The 14,347-nt window shown below is 34.2% G+C and overlaps 2 protein-coding genes across 13 annotated transcripts in view; one reads left to right on the top strand and one right to left on the bottom strand.

Moving 5' to 3' along the window:
* LOC127845441 (ankyrin repeat domain-containing protein 27-like) overlaps positions 1-14,347 on the top strand; it is a 339,366-nt gene that overhangs the window by 238,706 nt on the left and 86,313 nt on the right. The window lies entirely within an intron of this gene.
* Positions 1-14,347, bottom strand: part of LOC127845440 (uncharacterized) — a 59,372-nt gene that overhangs the window by 26,147 nt on the left and 18,878 nt on the right. The window contains exon 1 of one of the 2 annotated variants that reach the window (XM_052376339.1): positions 12,483-12,616. The exons of the other annotated variant lie outside the window; for it this stretch is intronic. The gene's annotated coding sequence lies outside the window, so the exon portion shown is untranslated. Of the gene's footprint in view, positions 1-12,482; positions 12,617-14,347 lie in introns of those variants that run through there. 2 annotated transcript variants of the gene reach the window in all.

The following is a 14,347-nucleotide window of genomic DNA, read 5'->3' as shown; positions in this document are numbered from 1 at the left end:
AATGCACCGAATTTGTTCGCTATTGCATAATCTTAGAAGCAACTCAGTTTTCAAACTTATGTTAATTATAGCTTTTTATATCGCAAGTTTGTAATGAACACAACCTATTCAAATTTTAAAGAGTGTGTCTTAAAGCATAAGTCGAGATGTGTGTGACTGTTTATTTTCATATTTATTTTATTGAGATAACTTAGATAAAATAACAACAATATGTCTTTTTTCACAATTGGTCGCTGCACTGGCAACCATCTTCAGAATTGTGGTTGTCTTGCTTAAGAATAACAAGCCTATAATCATGTACATGTTGTGATATGTGCATCTAATACTTTATCTATTTTTTTAAATTATTGAGAAACAATTTTGCCCACATGACAGACTTTTATTGCAGCATTAAGCCCCGTTTTCCCTGAAAGCAGCCAATATGTACAGTTTTCAATGATAAACTTACCAATGTCATCGTACAAGCTGTTTTAAACACTAGACTGGCCAATGTGTCCCATATGCTCTTAAACCTATTGTTTACATAATTACAGGCTGTCGTCTGCTTACATTTATCGTCTGCTAAATTTGACTGGAGTTATCCACACAGGAAGTCATAGGTTTAAATAATAACAAGGGACAAAATTGTCACAAAACCAGGTTTTCATTGTGAAAAAAAAACCTGAAAAAGGGAGAAAACTCAAACTGAACTTTTGAAATGACCAAAAAAAATTAACCCCCTTTGTAATTTTTTTTTTTTAAAATCTATTTTTAGTCGTGGCGACCTTGACATTGGAGATATTGACGTGATTCTTTCGTGGGACACACCGTCCCATGATGGTGAACAAATGTGCCAAATGATTTTAAAATCTCACAATGAATGACATAGTAATGGCCAGGACAAGCTCATTTATGGCCATTTTTGACCTTTGAACTCAAAGTGTGACCTTGACCTTGGAGATATCGACGTAATTATTTCGCGCGACACACCGTCCAATGATGGTGAACAAATGTGCCAAATGATTTTAAAATCTGACGATGAACGACATAGTTATGGCTCGGACAAGCTCATTTATGGCCATTTTTGACCTTTGAACTCAAAGTGTGACCTTGACCTTGGAAATATCGACGTAATTATTTCGCGCGACACACCGTCCAATGATGGTGAACAAATGTGCCAAATGATTTTAAAATCTGACAATGAACAACATAGTTATGGCCCGGACAAGCTTATTCCGCCAGCCCGCCAGCCCGCCAGCCAGCCAGCCCGCCAGCCAGCCAGCCAGCCAGCCAGCCCGCCCGCATTCGCCAATCTAATAACCAGTTTTTTCCTTCGGAAAACCTGGTTAAAAAGTAGCTAAAGCATACTGATTTTCAAAATTGCGTCTGCATAGCTCACAAATAAAAAGTGGACATATATGATTCCGGAAGAAGATAATTAACAATTACGGAAACAAAATATGAGAAACACAAAAACTGGAAAGCCTAGTACATATGTAAATGGTTAATTCTTAGAAGGAAGTTTTGCAGATTGAAACATTTATAATTGTACGCAAGTGCTTTGAAACTTATTTGTTTTGAGGTGCAACGTCATTATAAACCATTGCAAAAGCACGTGTTTACAATTAAATGACTTTAATTAGGTTGTATATGCCCCGTCTTTGCATCGCTTTTCAGCGTTTTGACTGAACAAGCATGCGTAAAGATAGATCGCTAAGGAAAACGCTAACGATGAATTACATATTACAATTAAACAGCAGCATTTTTCATCGGATAAAAATGAATGCAAATCGCTAAACATCGTTGAAAACCGTTAAAGCAAAAACGAAAATCAGTTTTTGTTTGCGGCACACAGACGGTTACCCTACAATTACTTTCACGTCAGGATTTACATGATTATTGTCCTGAATTTAAAATTAAAATTCCGTGCGCGGATCATATCTCCCTCAGTATTGAAAGTATTCAAATAAAACTTAGAGACTCACACAAAGGAAGGTGTGCAGAACATTGAAAGTAGACAATACAAGTCAGTGCATAGTACATGGCTAACAACTCTTCAATCTGTAGTATTAGAGTTATTGTACTTTGTTAATTGATCGTAAAGTCCGTTTCTCACGTGCAACATAACTCGACAAGGACTATATTTTCAAGACATTCCTAGTACAAGATTGCAAGTCAATTTGTTGCATAGTGTTTAACTTTTGCGCATATGTGGGCATATTTATCAAATTGAAGAATTTATTATATGTTTTATTATTATGTTTGATATATTGGAGAATTCAGCGATTAAAATTGAATGCAATCTTTGAAATGTTCCAGTAATGATCAGAAACACTGCAATGCCTTCATAGAACATATTCATAACTGATATACTCGTTATATAGTATTCCGAAATAGATTTTGGTCTAGATAACAATTTTGCAAACAACAACATTCTGGGTAAACATTGACAGCATTTACATCAAGTTTTTATACGTTATGCGAAACTGGTAAAATATTGCGCTTAACATGTAGAAAAAACAATGACAAAATCCACTTGGGAAAAAATATAATCTAACACATTCATCATTTAAGAGGGTCGTTATTGTTAACAAGTTGTTTTATGGTTTCCCTTGTTTGAATAGATGCGAATTTTAAAACAACGGATACATCTGCAGGAATGATACTCTTACAACATTTGTGTTCATTCCCTCAAGTGTTAACAATATGCAGTTGTTTCAAACACAGTAATTTTATATAATTCCTTGACTTTAGATTTCGTAAAATCTGTTTTCACTTAAATAGGGATACATTTTGCTTATCCGCGATAGTTTTATTCTACTAGTAATAAGATCCTTCATACTGAAGCGTGTGTCAAGTTCTTAATTGATTTATATATTTCTTGTTTAAATTGCTAACATTTACATTATTAACGCAGTAAGATAAAGCTAGCATCCATTAAGCTTGATGCTTAGACTATGATTTTAAACTAGACATATTTGGTGCAGGTATTAATCGACCAATACACCTTTCAACTACACTGACCTGTCGTAATGCATGCATATCTGCAAACAAAAAAAACGTACCCGAACTCTCAAACTGTGTTTCAGACATTACATACCTAAACTGCAAACTACACACTATCAATGTTAACATGCAATCATATTAAAGATTGCGAACCAAATTTGCCACATTGTAACACGCCGATAAACAACACATTTATCATGTTTAAGGGATCTTTTCACGCTTTGGTAAATTGACAAATTTGAAAAAAGTAGTTTCAGATTCGTAAGTTTTCGTTTTAGTTATGATATTTGTGAGGAAACAGTAATACTGAACATTAACCATGCTCTTATATAGCCATTATATGCATCTTTTGACGATTTTAAAACCTAAAAATTATAAAGCGTTGCAACGCGAAACGATTGAATAATTTGGAGAGTTCTGTTTTTGTCGTTAAATTTTGTGAAACTACGAAGATTGCTTATATAAGGTATAAAATACGTCAACAATGTGTACTCGGCAGAATAGCTCAGTAGGCTAAAGCGTTTTTACTTCAGGACTCTGGCAGGACTCCAGGGGTCACTGGTTCAAAACCTGCTCCGGGCAATGTTCTTTTCTTTTTTAATTTTTATCTTGATTTTTTACTGGAGCTTTTACTGGAGCTTTTACGATCCAATGTTAACATTTATTAATATAAAGCATTTAATGAATAAGTTAAAAAAATGCCAAAATCTGTGAAAAGGCCCCTTTAATTTCAGACGATTGTTTACGACTTCATTATTTTAAACGAATTTGTAAATGTGTAAATAAGTACATGTATCATCAAGCGATTGAAACAAATTCATATGCGTGTCCACAATCCCGCACCACCGACAAGTTCTCAACAGTAACAATACGCACTCACGTCTGTAATATGTTAAAACTGGTTTAATGTGAATATTATTCTGGAAAAACTGTTGAACAGTTCACATCACACTTAAAATAGTAGTGACTTTAATTTCCGCTTGTGGTGTAGCAAGGGCTGTCAATTAGAATTGTAGATACTTGCTACATAGTAAGATCTATAGCTATACATAAAACAAAATTGCCACATCCTTTATTTGAACTGCACTTAAGTATGTTCATTTAACACAGTGCTCACACTGCTGCCAGACATTATCGCAAATGGCGATTATTTTACCCAACTGGCTATTATTTCTTAAAATTGTCTAGAAAAAACGGCGATTATTTTATCCGCCTACATAAAAAAACAAATTGCCACTAAATGTTGTCCCGCGATTGCGAAACGCCTGCAAATTGGGCCATCAAGCAGGAAAAAGCCATAACGAGATTACCTGTGTACACACTCGACCCTGTGTATTGTCATACACGCGTCAATAACTTCTGCGACATTGTGGCCTAGAGCATTTTTCTCAATCAGTGTCCGACAGCAGTGATATATTTCGGAAAAAACGTCTTTAATCTCCCTGTGCTTTACCAATTATCGGTAACTGTTAGATCTTTGTTAATTTTTCGCCAATTATTATTTAATCGTCATTATTGAAAATCGCCGCTAATATTGTTGGCTGGTTTTGTTTTGCACGCCGTTTTTTCTGCAATTAGATTACGTTGAACATTGCTTGATGAAATAACAAGGGACAAAATTGTCACAAAACCAGGTTTTCATTGTGAAAAAAAAACCTGATAAAGGGAGAAAACTCAAACTGAACTTTTGAAATGAACAAACAAAATAAACCCCCTTTGTAAATTTGTTTTTTTAAAAAAATCTATTTTTAGTCGTGGCGACCTTGACATTGGAGATATTGATGTGATTCTTTCGTGCGACACACCGTCCCATGATGGTGAACAAATGTGCCAAATGATTTTAAAATCTCACAATGAATGACATAGTTATGGCCAGGACAAGCTCATTTACGGCCATTTTTGACCTTTGAACTCAAAGTGTGACCTTGACCTTGGAGATATCGACGTACTTATTTCGCGTGACACACCGTCCAATGATGGTGAACAAATGTGCCAAATGATTTTAAAATCTGACAATGAACGACATAGTTATGGCCCGGACAAGCTTGTTCCGCCCGCCCGCCAGCCAGCCCGCCCGCATTCGCCAATCTAATAACCAGTTTTTTCCTTCGAAAAACCTGGTTCATTATTTAATCGCCATCAACTAATTATCCCCGTAATTACCGCTGTTTGTCGTCTGCTTTAACATAATGATTCCAATTTTTAACCAGGTAACCTGGTTTTCCCAATTCAAAGGGACCCGGCATATGCCATGGTCAGCTAATTTTAACGAAACATGTGTTTGGAATTACACTAAGGTGGTGTATTTTAACTCACGCGCTGTGACGTTAATTGATGTAGACATGATCGGCATTGCGAAAGTGTTATTTTTGGAATAAATCATTTACAATTGATATTGGCCTCTGCCTACATGTACAATATTGCGGCCGATGGCAAACGCCGTATTAAGAGATAAAGTAGTCGAACGATATGCACATTTTAAATTATGCACATTAATATTTTATATTATGCATATTTCATGTGCAAAACGCGTACAATTTTTCGGATTACCGTTTTCGGATACTGTATTTTTTTCGTCCATTATGATTTATTTTCGAAGTTCATAACAGCAAAAATAGAATGACGAATACACATGCGGTGATACGGAAGATGTGGTTTATAATATTTCGAGTATTCACCAAAAATTGCAATTGGAAAAACTATAAAAAATAGTATAATTAGTGCTCTGGGTGGGTTGGGGCCTCTGCCCTTAATTCTTATGTGTATGTAACTGTAGCTGAGATCTGGTTTGTTAAGTCACACCCACAACATTGTATTCTTTATTGTAAAGCCATGATAATATTTTATAAGAAAATGACACACTGATATTATGCTTGTTTTTGAGTATATATATATATTATACACTGATATTATGCTTGTTTTTGAGTATATATATATATATTATAACTTAAATCAATAGATATACATTTAATAAAACATAGATAAAATGAGATTCATGGTTTTTTCTTTCTTTTTGCCTTCAGTACCGTTTTGCGGAAAAGTCCGCATATGTTTTGGCTATTATTTTTTTAAGGAAAAAAAATATGGCTATTATTTTCTGAAGGCCAGAGTGAGCACTGTAACATGTATTGTCAATATACTAAGATACGAAGAAGTAGCGATTTTCCAAATTAATGTCAAATCGCTAATAGCCATAGAGGTTCACAATGACGTCATGAATAGTTTATGTTCTTTTAGATGTGAAAGTCTGTTTGTCAGCGCGTACAATTAATGGTCAATATAACTTTAATTCGTTGAAGTACCCTTGCCGCTGGGAAATATAATTATATGTTTTTTGTATCCATTGTTGCATGAAATTTATTTTTTTTAACGACACTAACACATATCTGCCGACTCATTATGCTGATATCACCATTGAATGTGTAGATATTCTAGTGCTTCCGTGTGAAAATATTGAATAGTTTAAGTCAGCGTTTACATAGTACAATCAGTTTTCTAAATTAACTATACACTTCATTTTTATCGGATGTTTGTTTTATATTTTACCGTTATAAATTATTAATTATAATAGGTATTAAAAAACTTATAATATAAATTATACTTAATTACATTTGCTACTTGTACATTGTGCCAGTCCAACTCAGCTGCGTTTAGATATTACATATTAATTCATAATGAAACAAAGTTTCACATTTCTTATTTCGGTTGCAAAGTTTAAAATTGTAAATGGTTTCTAATTTAAAACTTTAAAACAATAATGCGCGCAAAAAACAGAACTATGTACTTTTGTAATGTTATTGGGACAGCCCTCGTACATGAAAAGCTATCCGAAAATAACAGTGATTGTTTTCAAATTCATTGAACGCGTTACAAGTGAGTATATCCGTTTTATAGCAAATCTGAGTCGGTTTACAATACTACAAGCAAAAAATACTTTTAATGGGTTTATTAGATATAATTGCTAAGTGAATCTTTTACTGAAAAATAATCACTGTTCAGCTCATTTCTTTGTAAGATATTGACTAAGCTAGATATATGTAATAAACCCGTTAAACGCATTATGGTGCAATGTTTTAAGAATAACTTATTACATCAATGTAAAGAAGTGAAACTCCAGCTGCTGGAGCAGTATTGAATTCTTATTATATACGATTAGTTGGTCCTTTATTTATGGCAAGTAACCGATTGCCAAAACAGTACAAAACAGTACAAATCGGCACAAAACAGCACAATACAAAACAACATAAACACAATAATTAAGCTGGGGCCACCGCCTTGGAACGGGGGTTTAAACCGGTTAAAGCATTGGGGGTTAAAACCGGTTTTAGAGCGCTCAACCTCACACTTGGCCAAGCAATATCATGATACATTGAAGTGTAAATAAAAGTTTACTTCATAGCATTGTAACTCAAATTAAACAATAATAAAAGGAAATTAAAACGCATTCAATTTAATTACCATTTAATTGATCATTGGTAGGAAAGATACCAGAGCAAGAGAGTGACAACTTTTTTAGGAACGATGAAATAAAACTACAAACATGTGTCAACTACATTACTTCTTTTTAGAAAAAGATTTAAGAATATAGTGACAGTCATGTAGTAAATATTTTAGATCATCATCGCGCAAACATTGTTACTAACTTTTTGCACAACATTTCATTTTATTAAAGTGAAAATTATATAAACATGTCTCGTTGTTTTTTTTTTTAAGTTGCAATCGGTTGTCCTGGTAAACGTTGGGTGATTGGCATGCATGTAAGTATAAGATGGAAACGGGATCTGAAGGGAGTGAAAATGTGTGGTCAATGCAGGTCAGCTCAGTTCATGATACGATTTGAGATGAATGAGTATTTGTCTATATGCAATTTATTGGAGAAACTGGTTTGGGAATCAGATGCATTATAAGCTTGCAATTTGTTAAAAATACCTAACTGATAACAAGAAATAAATACTTTATTTCTTATGAATTGTCATGTAAATGCTTCAACTAATTAGGGTATTACACAACTAATTTGTATAGCATAGCTAAAATCACACGTCTATTCATAATCTAAAATCGAATGTCTGATTCTAATGTAAAATTGAGTCGATTCTTAAAAAAGCATGCATGTTGTCGGGCATATTAAATAGTCCTCTAGCACTCCACACTAAACTTGGTTTTCCTATTTCTGTTATATCTCATTCTTTATTTGAATCGTTTGATATCATAAGAATTTGGACATGGAAATTACAATCGCAATTGTATAGTTCATGCCCAAGACATGTAGTGTGGTTTTCCAATTTAAAATACAACCACCATTTTATATTGCATGAAAAAACCATGAAGTGCGCCACAGTTTCATGTTGTCTTACTTCATTTTGTCTCAATCAATTTGTTTTCTCTATAGACAATATTGCAAAACGAGAGTCAAGGTTAAAAAAATGCTCTTCTCACTTCATTTTATACCAAATCCTAGATGTTCGGTTCATTTTAAAGCGAGTAGTGTCGTTTGAAAGTGAAAAGATTGCGAAGTTCGATATTTTATATCATAGTCACACCAAAAGGGAAAGCATCATCAACAATAATATTATGTATTGTATTTGCAAGTGAAAACCATGTGTTAAATGCCTGCTTCAACACCGACTCATCGATAGAGTTGTATCGGCTGTTTAAATATTATCCGAAAAGGGCGTTATATTCGAAACGAAGATGTTTTCAATTTTACAAGATAGACAATACAAGATTATCCCATTGCAATACCTTAGTAGAAAAAGCAGTAGCATATATGCTAACCATTTGGACACAATTACGGTAATAGGCGCATCGAATACATCACATATTGTACAATTTCTTATGATAAATCTAATTGGTTTATTATAATAAAGTTCCTCGTGTTCAGTGTTTGCTGAATTTGGTATAAGAGTGGTGCTTTTGGACCTCACCAAGTTCACCAAAATACATACACACGAACTGCAATTGCCTCTTTAACAGCTAGTTTCAGAACGAGATACTACAAGTACTGAAGTAACCTACTTCATGTTTACGCCTCGTGACTAAAACGTACATAACGTACATTAAGCACGTGAAAGTGTCGATATTGGTGATGCTATTGCCTTTCAGATTATGTTTGCAATATTTGTAATTAGTATTAAAATTGGAGACCATATAATTAATCGGTAAAACATTGTTTTGCAGTTCACATTTTCAGTTTTTAATTTTTTTTAGTCAATCCAAAGGTTCATGCTAATGAACGACACAAGATTGGCAGACTTGTCATAAACATATATTATATTTCAATATGTGATGCTAATAAAGCTACATGACAGGGTTTTTTTTTACTAAGAAAGTGACGCCGATATTCGGCGTCTTCCCCTTCCAGAATTTTTCCCCTTAAAATACAATTTCCCCACCAAAAATATCATTTTTCACCAAAATATAATATTTTCTATCAAAGAAATGTTTATTTTTCCTTGGGGCATTCGACAATTATCCAATTTGCACCATGAACAACGAATTCGCGCTCTCTCTCTCCAGACGAACACACAACATCTGGGAATCCCAGTTATTCTAAATATAGCTCTTAAATAACGTCATGTAAACTGGGCAACTAATCGTAATAATCATGTGACTATTTTACTGGATACCGGTCTTGCGCGAGAAGGGTGTTTCGTCAATTAATTACCGGAAACCAGTCGAATTTTCATCCGGGCTATGTGCAAGCCGAGGTATAAACGTGAAAACAGAAAAAAATGTCTCACAATTAGCGTTCTTACACAAACAAAATAAAACATTCGAACTCGGAAGATACTGAACGCATCGAGGCATTTTTAAGAAAGAATCATCGAAAACCGTTTTAACCCAGCAGGATACCGAGGTAATCAACATCGAACATTGTGAAAGTGAAAGTAGACAATCGGCAGCTGCCGCTCCTTTCCCTTCCAATACTGTAGCAAATCAAGATCGTCAACCCATTCATCATGAAATTGAAATCACAAAATTGACATCGTCCCCCGGCCCCAGTACAAAAATATAGTTGAAAACATTTCCCATTATTAGATCTACACCTGCAACTTTATTAAGGACTTTGACTTTAATACCTGTTAAATGTGTTTAAGAACAAAAAGGACAGAGACAAGTCTCTTTTGATGAGTTATAGACATTGAAATGAACAGTTTTTATTTTTTTCCCCTAATATCTCTCTTTCGCACTCTTTTTTCCCCTTTCACCCAGCGTCCAGCGTCTTCCCCTTTCTCTAAAAAAAACCCCTGCATGAGTATGTAGGGTTGATCACATAATTTGCTCACATACTTGTTTTAATTCAACATATGGCGGTATCTATCTAAATGCGCACAAATCGCGATCAGAACCACTATCAATTTGACACTTACTACACACAACACTGAGCATGCGCATTATTGGAAAATAAATATATTCAGTTAAGGCGACCATCGTTCGCTTGAGTGTATACTTCAGAGTATTGTAGATATTTCGAGTACTGCGAAGTATCCTTTACTCTTCATTGTGGAAACCGGATTCGTCAATTGATAATGTTCACGTTCAAACCAAGAGGAGACTAACATGTTGTTTCGTATACTTCGGAGTAGTGTACATATTTTTGATTACGTGAAAATCTCTTCTTGTATTACCTCGTAATCAAGATTAGTTTGTTTAAACATGTATATTACCAATAAAAATCATGTTGTGACATAAGAAAAGGCTATTATAGTATCACAAAAGAATCGAATATAAAAAAGCTACGTTTTAATTTACTTTCAATATTGTCACTGTTGCTGGCTTGGGTTTAATTGTTAATTTTTAGTTAAACAAAAAGTTCGTGCTAATGAACGACACAAGATTGGCAGATTTGTCATAAACATACATTATATTTCAATATTTGATGTAAATAAAGCTACGTGAGAATATTGGTTTAATCACATAATTTGATTACAAATTAGTTTTAATTCAACATATGGATGTATTTATTAAATGCACATAAATGGCGACCAAAACCACTATCAATTTGGCATTTACAACACACACCACTGAGCAAGCGGCATTATCTATCTATCTATCTATCTATCTATCTATCTATCTATCTATCTATCTATCTATCTATCTATCTATCTATCTATCTATCTATCTATCTATCTATCTATCTATCTATCTATCTATCAATCAATCAATCAATCAATCAATCAATCAATCAATCAATCAATCAATCAATCTATCTATCTATCTATCTATCTATCTATCTATCTATCTATCTATCTATCTATCTATCTATCTATCTATCTATCTATCTATCTATCTATCTATCTATCTATCTATCTATCTATCTATCTATCTATCTATCTATCTATCTATCTATCTATCTATCTATCTATCTATCTATCTATCTATCTATCTATCTATCTATCTATCTATCTATCTATCTATCTATCTATCTATCTATCTATCTATCTATCTATCTATCTATCTATCTATCTATCTATCTATCTATCTATCTATCTATCTATCTATCTATCTATCTATCTATCTATCTATCTATCTATCTATCTATCTATCTATCTATCTATCTATCTATCTATCTATCTATCTATCTATCTATCTATCTATCTATCTATCTATCTATCTATCTATCTATCTATCTATCTATCTATCTATCTATCTATCTATCTATCTATCTATCTATCTATCTATCTATCTATCTATCTATCTATCTTAAATAATTTTAATAAGCGTGCTCAGTTCATATACACTCTTTCTTCTACTTCTTTTATAATAATGGCTATGTTCAATACTGATACATTATGGCCATGCGTGGGGTGTTAAACAGAAATAGATTGATAGGTTTCCCGAGTTACTCAATCCACTCAGGAAAATCCTATCAACAGTGATAAAAAAGGTGCAAAACCTAACACCTTAAGCCCTTAAGACTTAAATATATACATATACAACTGTACATGTGGTGAAAATATTAGTAGAGTTAAAAACAGGATAAAGCAGAATCATGTGATATAAGGAAGGAACACTGATTTAAATCCGGGGATCGTATCAGCGCTGACTACATAAGATGGAAGTGTGTTCCACTGTACAACTGTACAACACTCGTAATTTAAAATCAACCCCCACCCTGTTTTAAAATATCAGCTTTATCACACGAGCTTCAGGCGTAACTGTGTGTCATTGAGACACCAAACAACTCAATTATTTTGACCGAATCTATTGCGTTGTGATATTTAACCTAGAGCAAGCGTCTTATTAAAATAATTTGAAATTTAATAACATATTAATGTACAGTTTCACCTAAACAGTCAATTAAAAATGATTCAAAGTGTAAGCTGACAATATTTACAACATAGTTGGATTCGCACACATCGATAATTATATAAAAAAAGAAATTCGGAAATAGCATTTATATAAGCGATTTAAGATTTGGCATTTCATATAAATACCAGCGTAACTTTGATAGACACAACAATGATCATGCATTATATAATTAAAGAGCTACTTACATTGTTGGTTAAAGTTTCGCAACTTATTCCAGAAGTTCTAACATGGCCGCCATAACCTGCATGAATTTTGCATAGTGGGAAACTACCGTGCTGCCTCACGGATGGGCAACCATTGTGTCACACCGGTCTTACTGACAATAACGTAGTGACGTCACCATCTATGTATAGAATTCATGGGCAACAACATTATACTATCCATTCATATCGAGTTATCAAAGCAACCACGTGTCGATCGCCTTACACCTATTTATAGAATATAACCATATATGTGCCTACGCCCGCCGTGGATCGCGTCCATATACCATATATGGTATTATAATCTATATACCATATATGGTATTATAATCTTAAAGCTTAATTTGTGTGAGGACACATCCGGGATGGTAAGTTCTGTTTTATAAATTAGTTAAAGTGTTTCAAGTAAGCGACATGCCTGCACACTCCAACCTCTTCATGGAAGATGTGTTTCTTCTTATAAGTAAGGAAGATTTAATACGGTAGGTCTATTCATAATGTTATATTGTTAAGTGCAAGTAAGTGATGACCCAAAATAAGGTCAGCCAGCACAACAGGCCGCCAAAAGGAAATCTGATTGCACTATGCCGGAACCGGACGATATATTTTGTTTGTAAGAAATGGGTCATAATTGCAGAATAGCCATTTAAAGGTTATAACGCACGTCATTGTACGTCTCACTGAAGCCCAACCTAATAAAAATCCCGGCCCGAGTCAGCCGTACTAGCAGCCAACATGAGGTCTACTTGCACTAAGTCGCTACTGTGGGCTGTTAAATAGAGAATTACAGGTTACTGCCTGATCTTTTTGTAATATATCTGGCAAGGCTTAGAATAATATAATGGCGAGGCTTGCCGAGCCGTTATTTTATTCGTGCCGAGCCTGATATATTACAAAAAGATCAGGCAGTAACCTGTTTTTCTGTTTATCATACCTCTTCGTCCCCAATTTTAAAGAAATAACATTTAAAAATAACGCTAAAAAGCTGCAGTTTTAGCGGGAAAGAATATGACTTTTGTCGTATGACGTGTTAATAATGACGTCATGAGCACGCGCGCTTAATATTTGTAAAAAATGGTGTTTTGTTGTTTGTGTTGCATTTTGTGTTTAGAATATATTACATCTTGGTATCAAATTGTTTGTCTTGTTAACTCTGATTCGATTTTTACTTAAATTATTACTTTATAGTTAATTCCGAGTAATATGACCATTCTCCCCACATGACTGATATAAGAACTTCCTGTTGACCATGATATAAAAAATATATCAGGCAACGTTATATCAGGCAGATATCAATGCGGTGGTATGATAAATATGCATACCCATTCACAAAAAATAACGCACACGACATTATGTCACCCACCCTGATTCAAACCCCGGCCCGTTACTATGTCATCTGTACAGGAAAAGGATGGGAGGTAACTGTTCAGCAGGTCGCTACCTGGGCAACATATTTTTAAGAAAGGAGCCTATGCAAGTGCATACCTATGCACTGGAAATAACGCACACGGCATGAATGTATGTCTTCCTTACAATCACCCTTATTAAAACCCAGACTCGCATGTACGTCAACCAGACAAATTGGCGAAGTATGGTGTACGAACAAATTAAATCCTTTGCCCGAGGACTGCGTTCAGCAGGTCGCTTCTGGGTTTTAACTCTTGGTTCTCAAACGGATTATTAAAATGGAAAACCCATTGAACAATGGAAACATCCTTAATTAAAATCCTTGCCCGAAACAAGGATAGTCTGACAGTTTGTCAACGGGTGGTCTTTGAGCACTAGGCTCCCATCAGGGAAACAATATTGTTCTGTAGACTAGTGCCATTTAAATGGCATTCGCATTGACT

This window comes from Dreissena polymorpha, chromosome 9 (genome assembly GCF_020536995.1).
Source record: "Dreissena polymorpha isolate Duluth1 chromosome 9, UMN_Dpol_1.0, whole genome shotgun sequence".
NCBI classification, from domain to species: domain Eukaryota; kingdom Metazoa; phylum Mollusca; class Bivalvia; order Myida; family Dreissenidae; genus Dreissena; species Dreissena polymorpha.
Note: the sequence above shows the minus strand (reverse complement) of the source record. Positions and strands in the feature narration are given on the sequence as shown.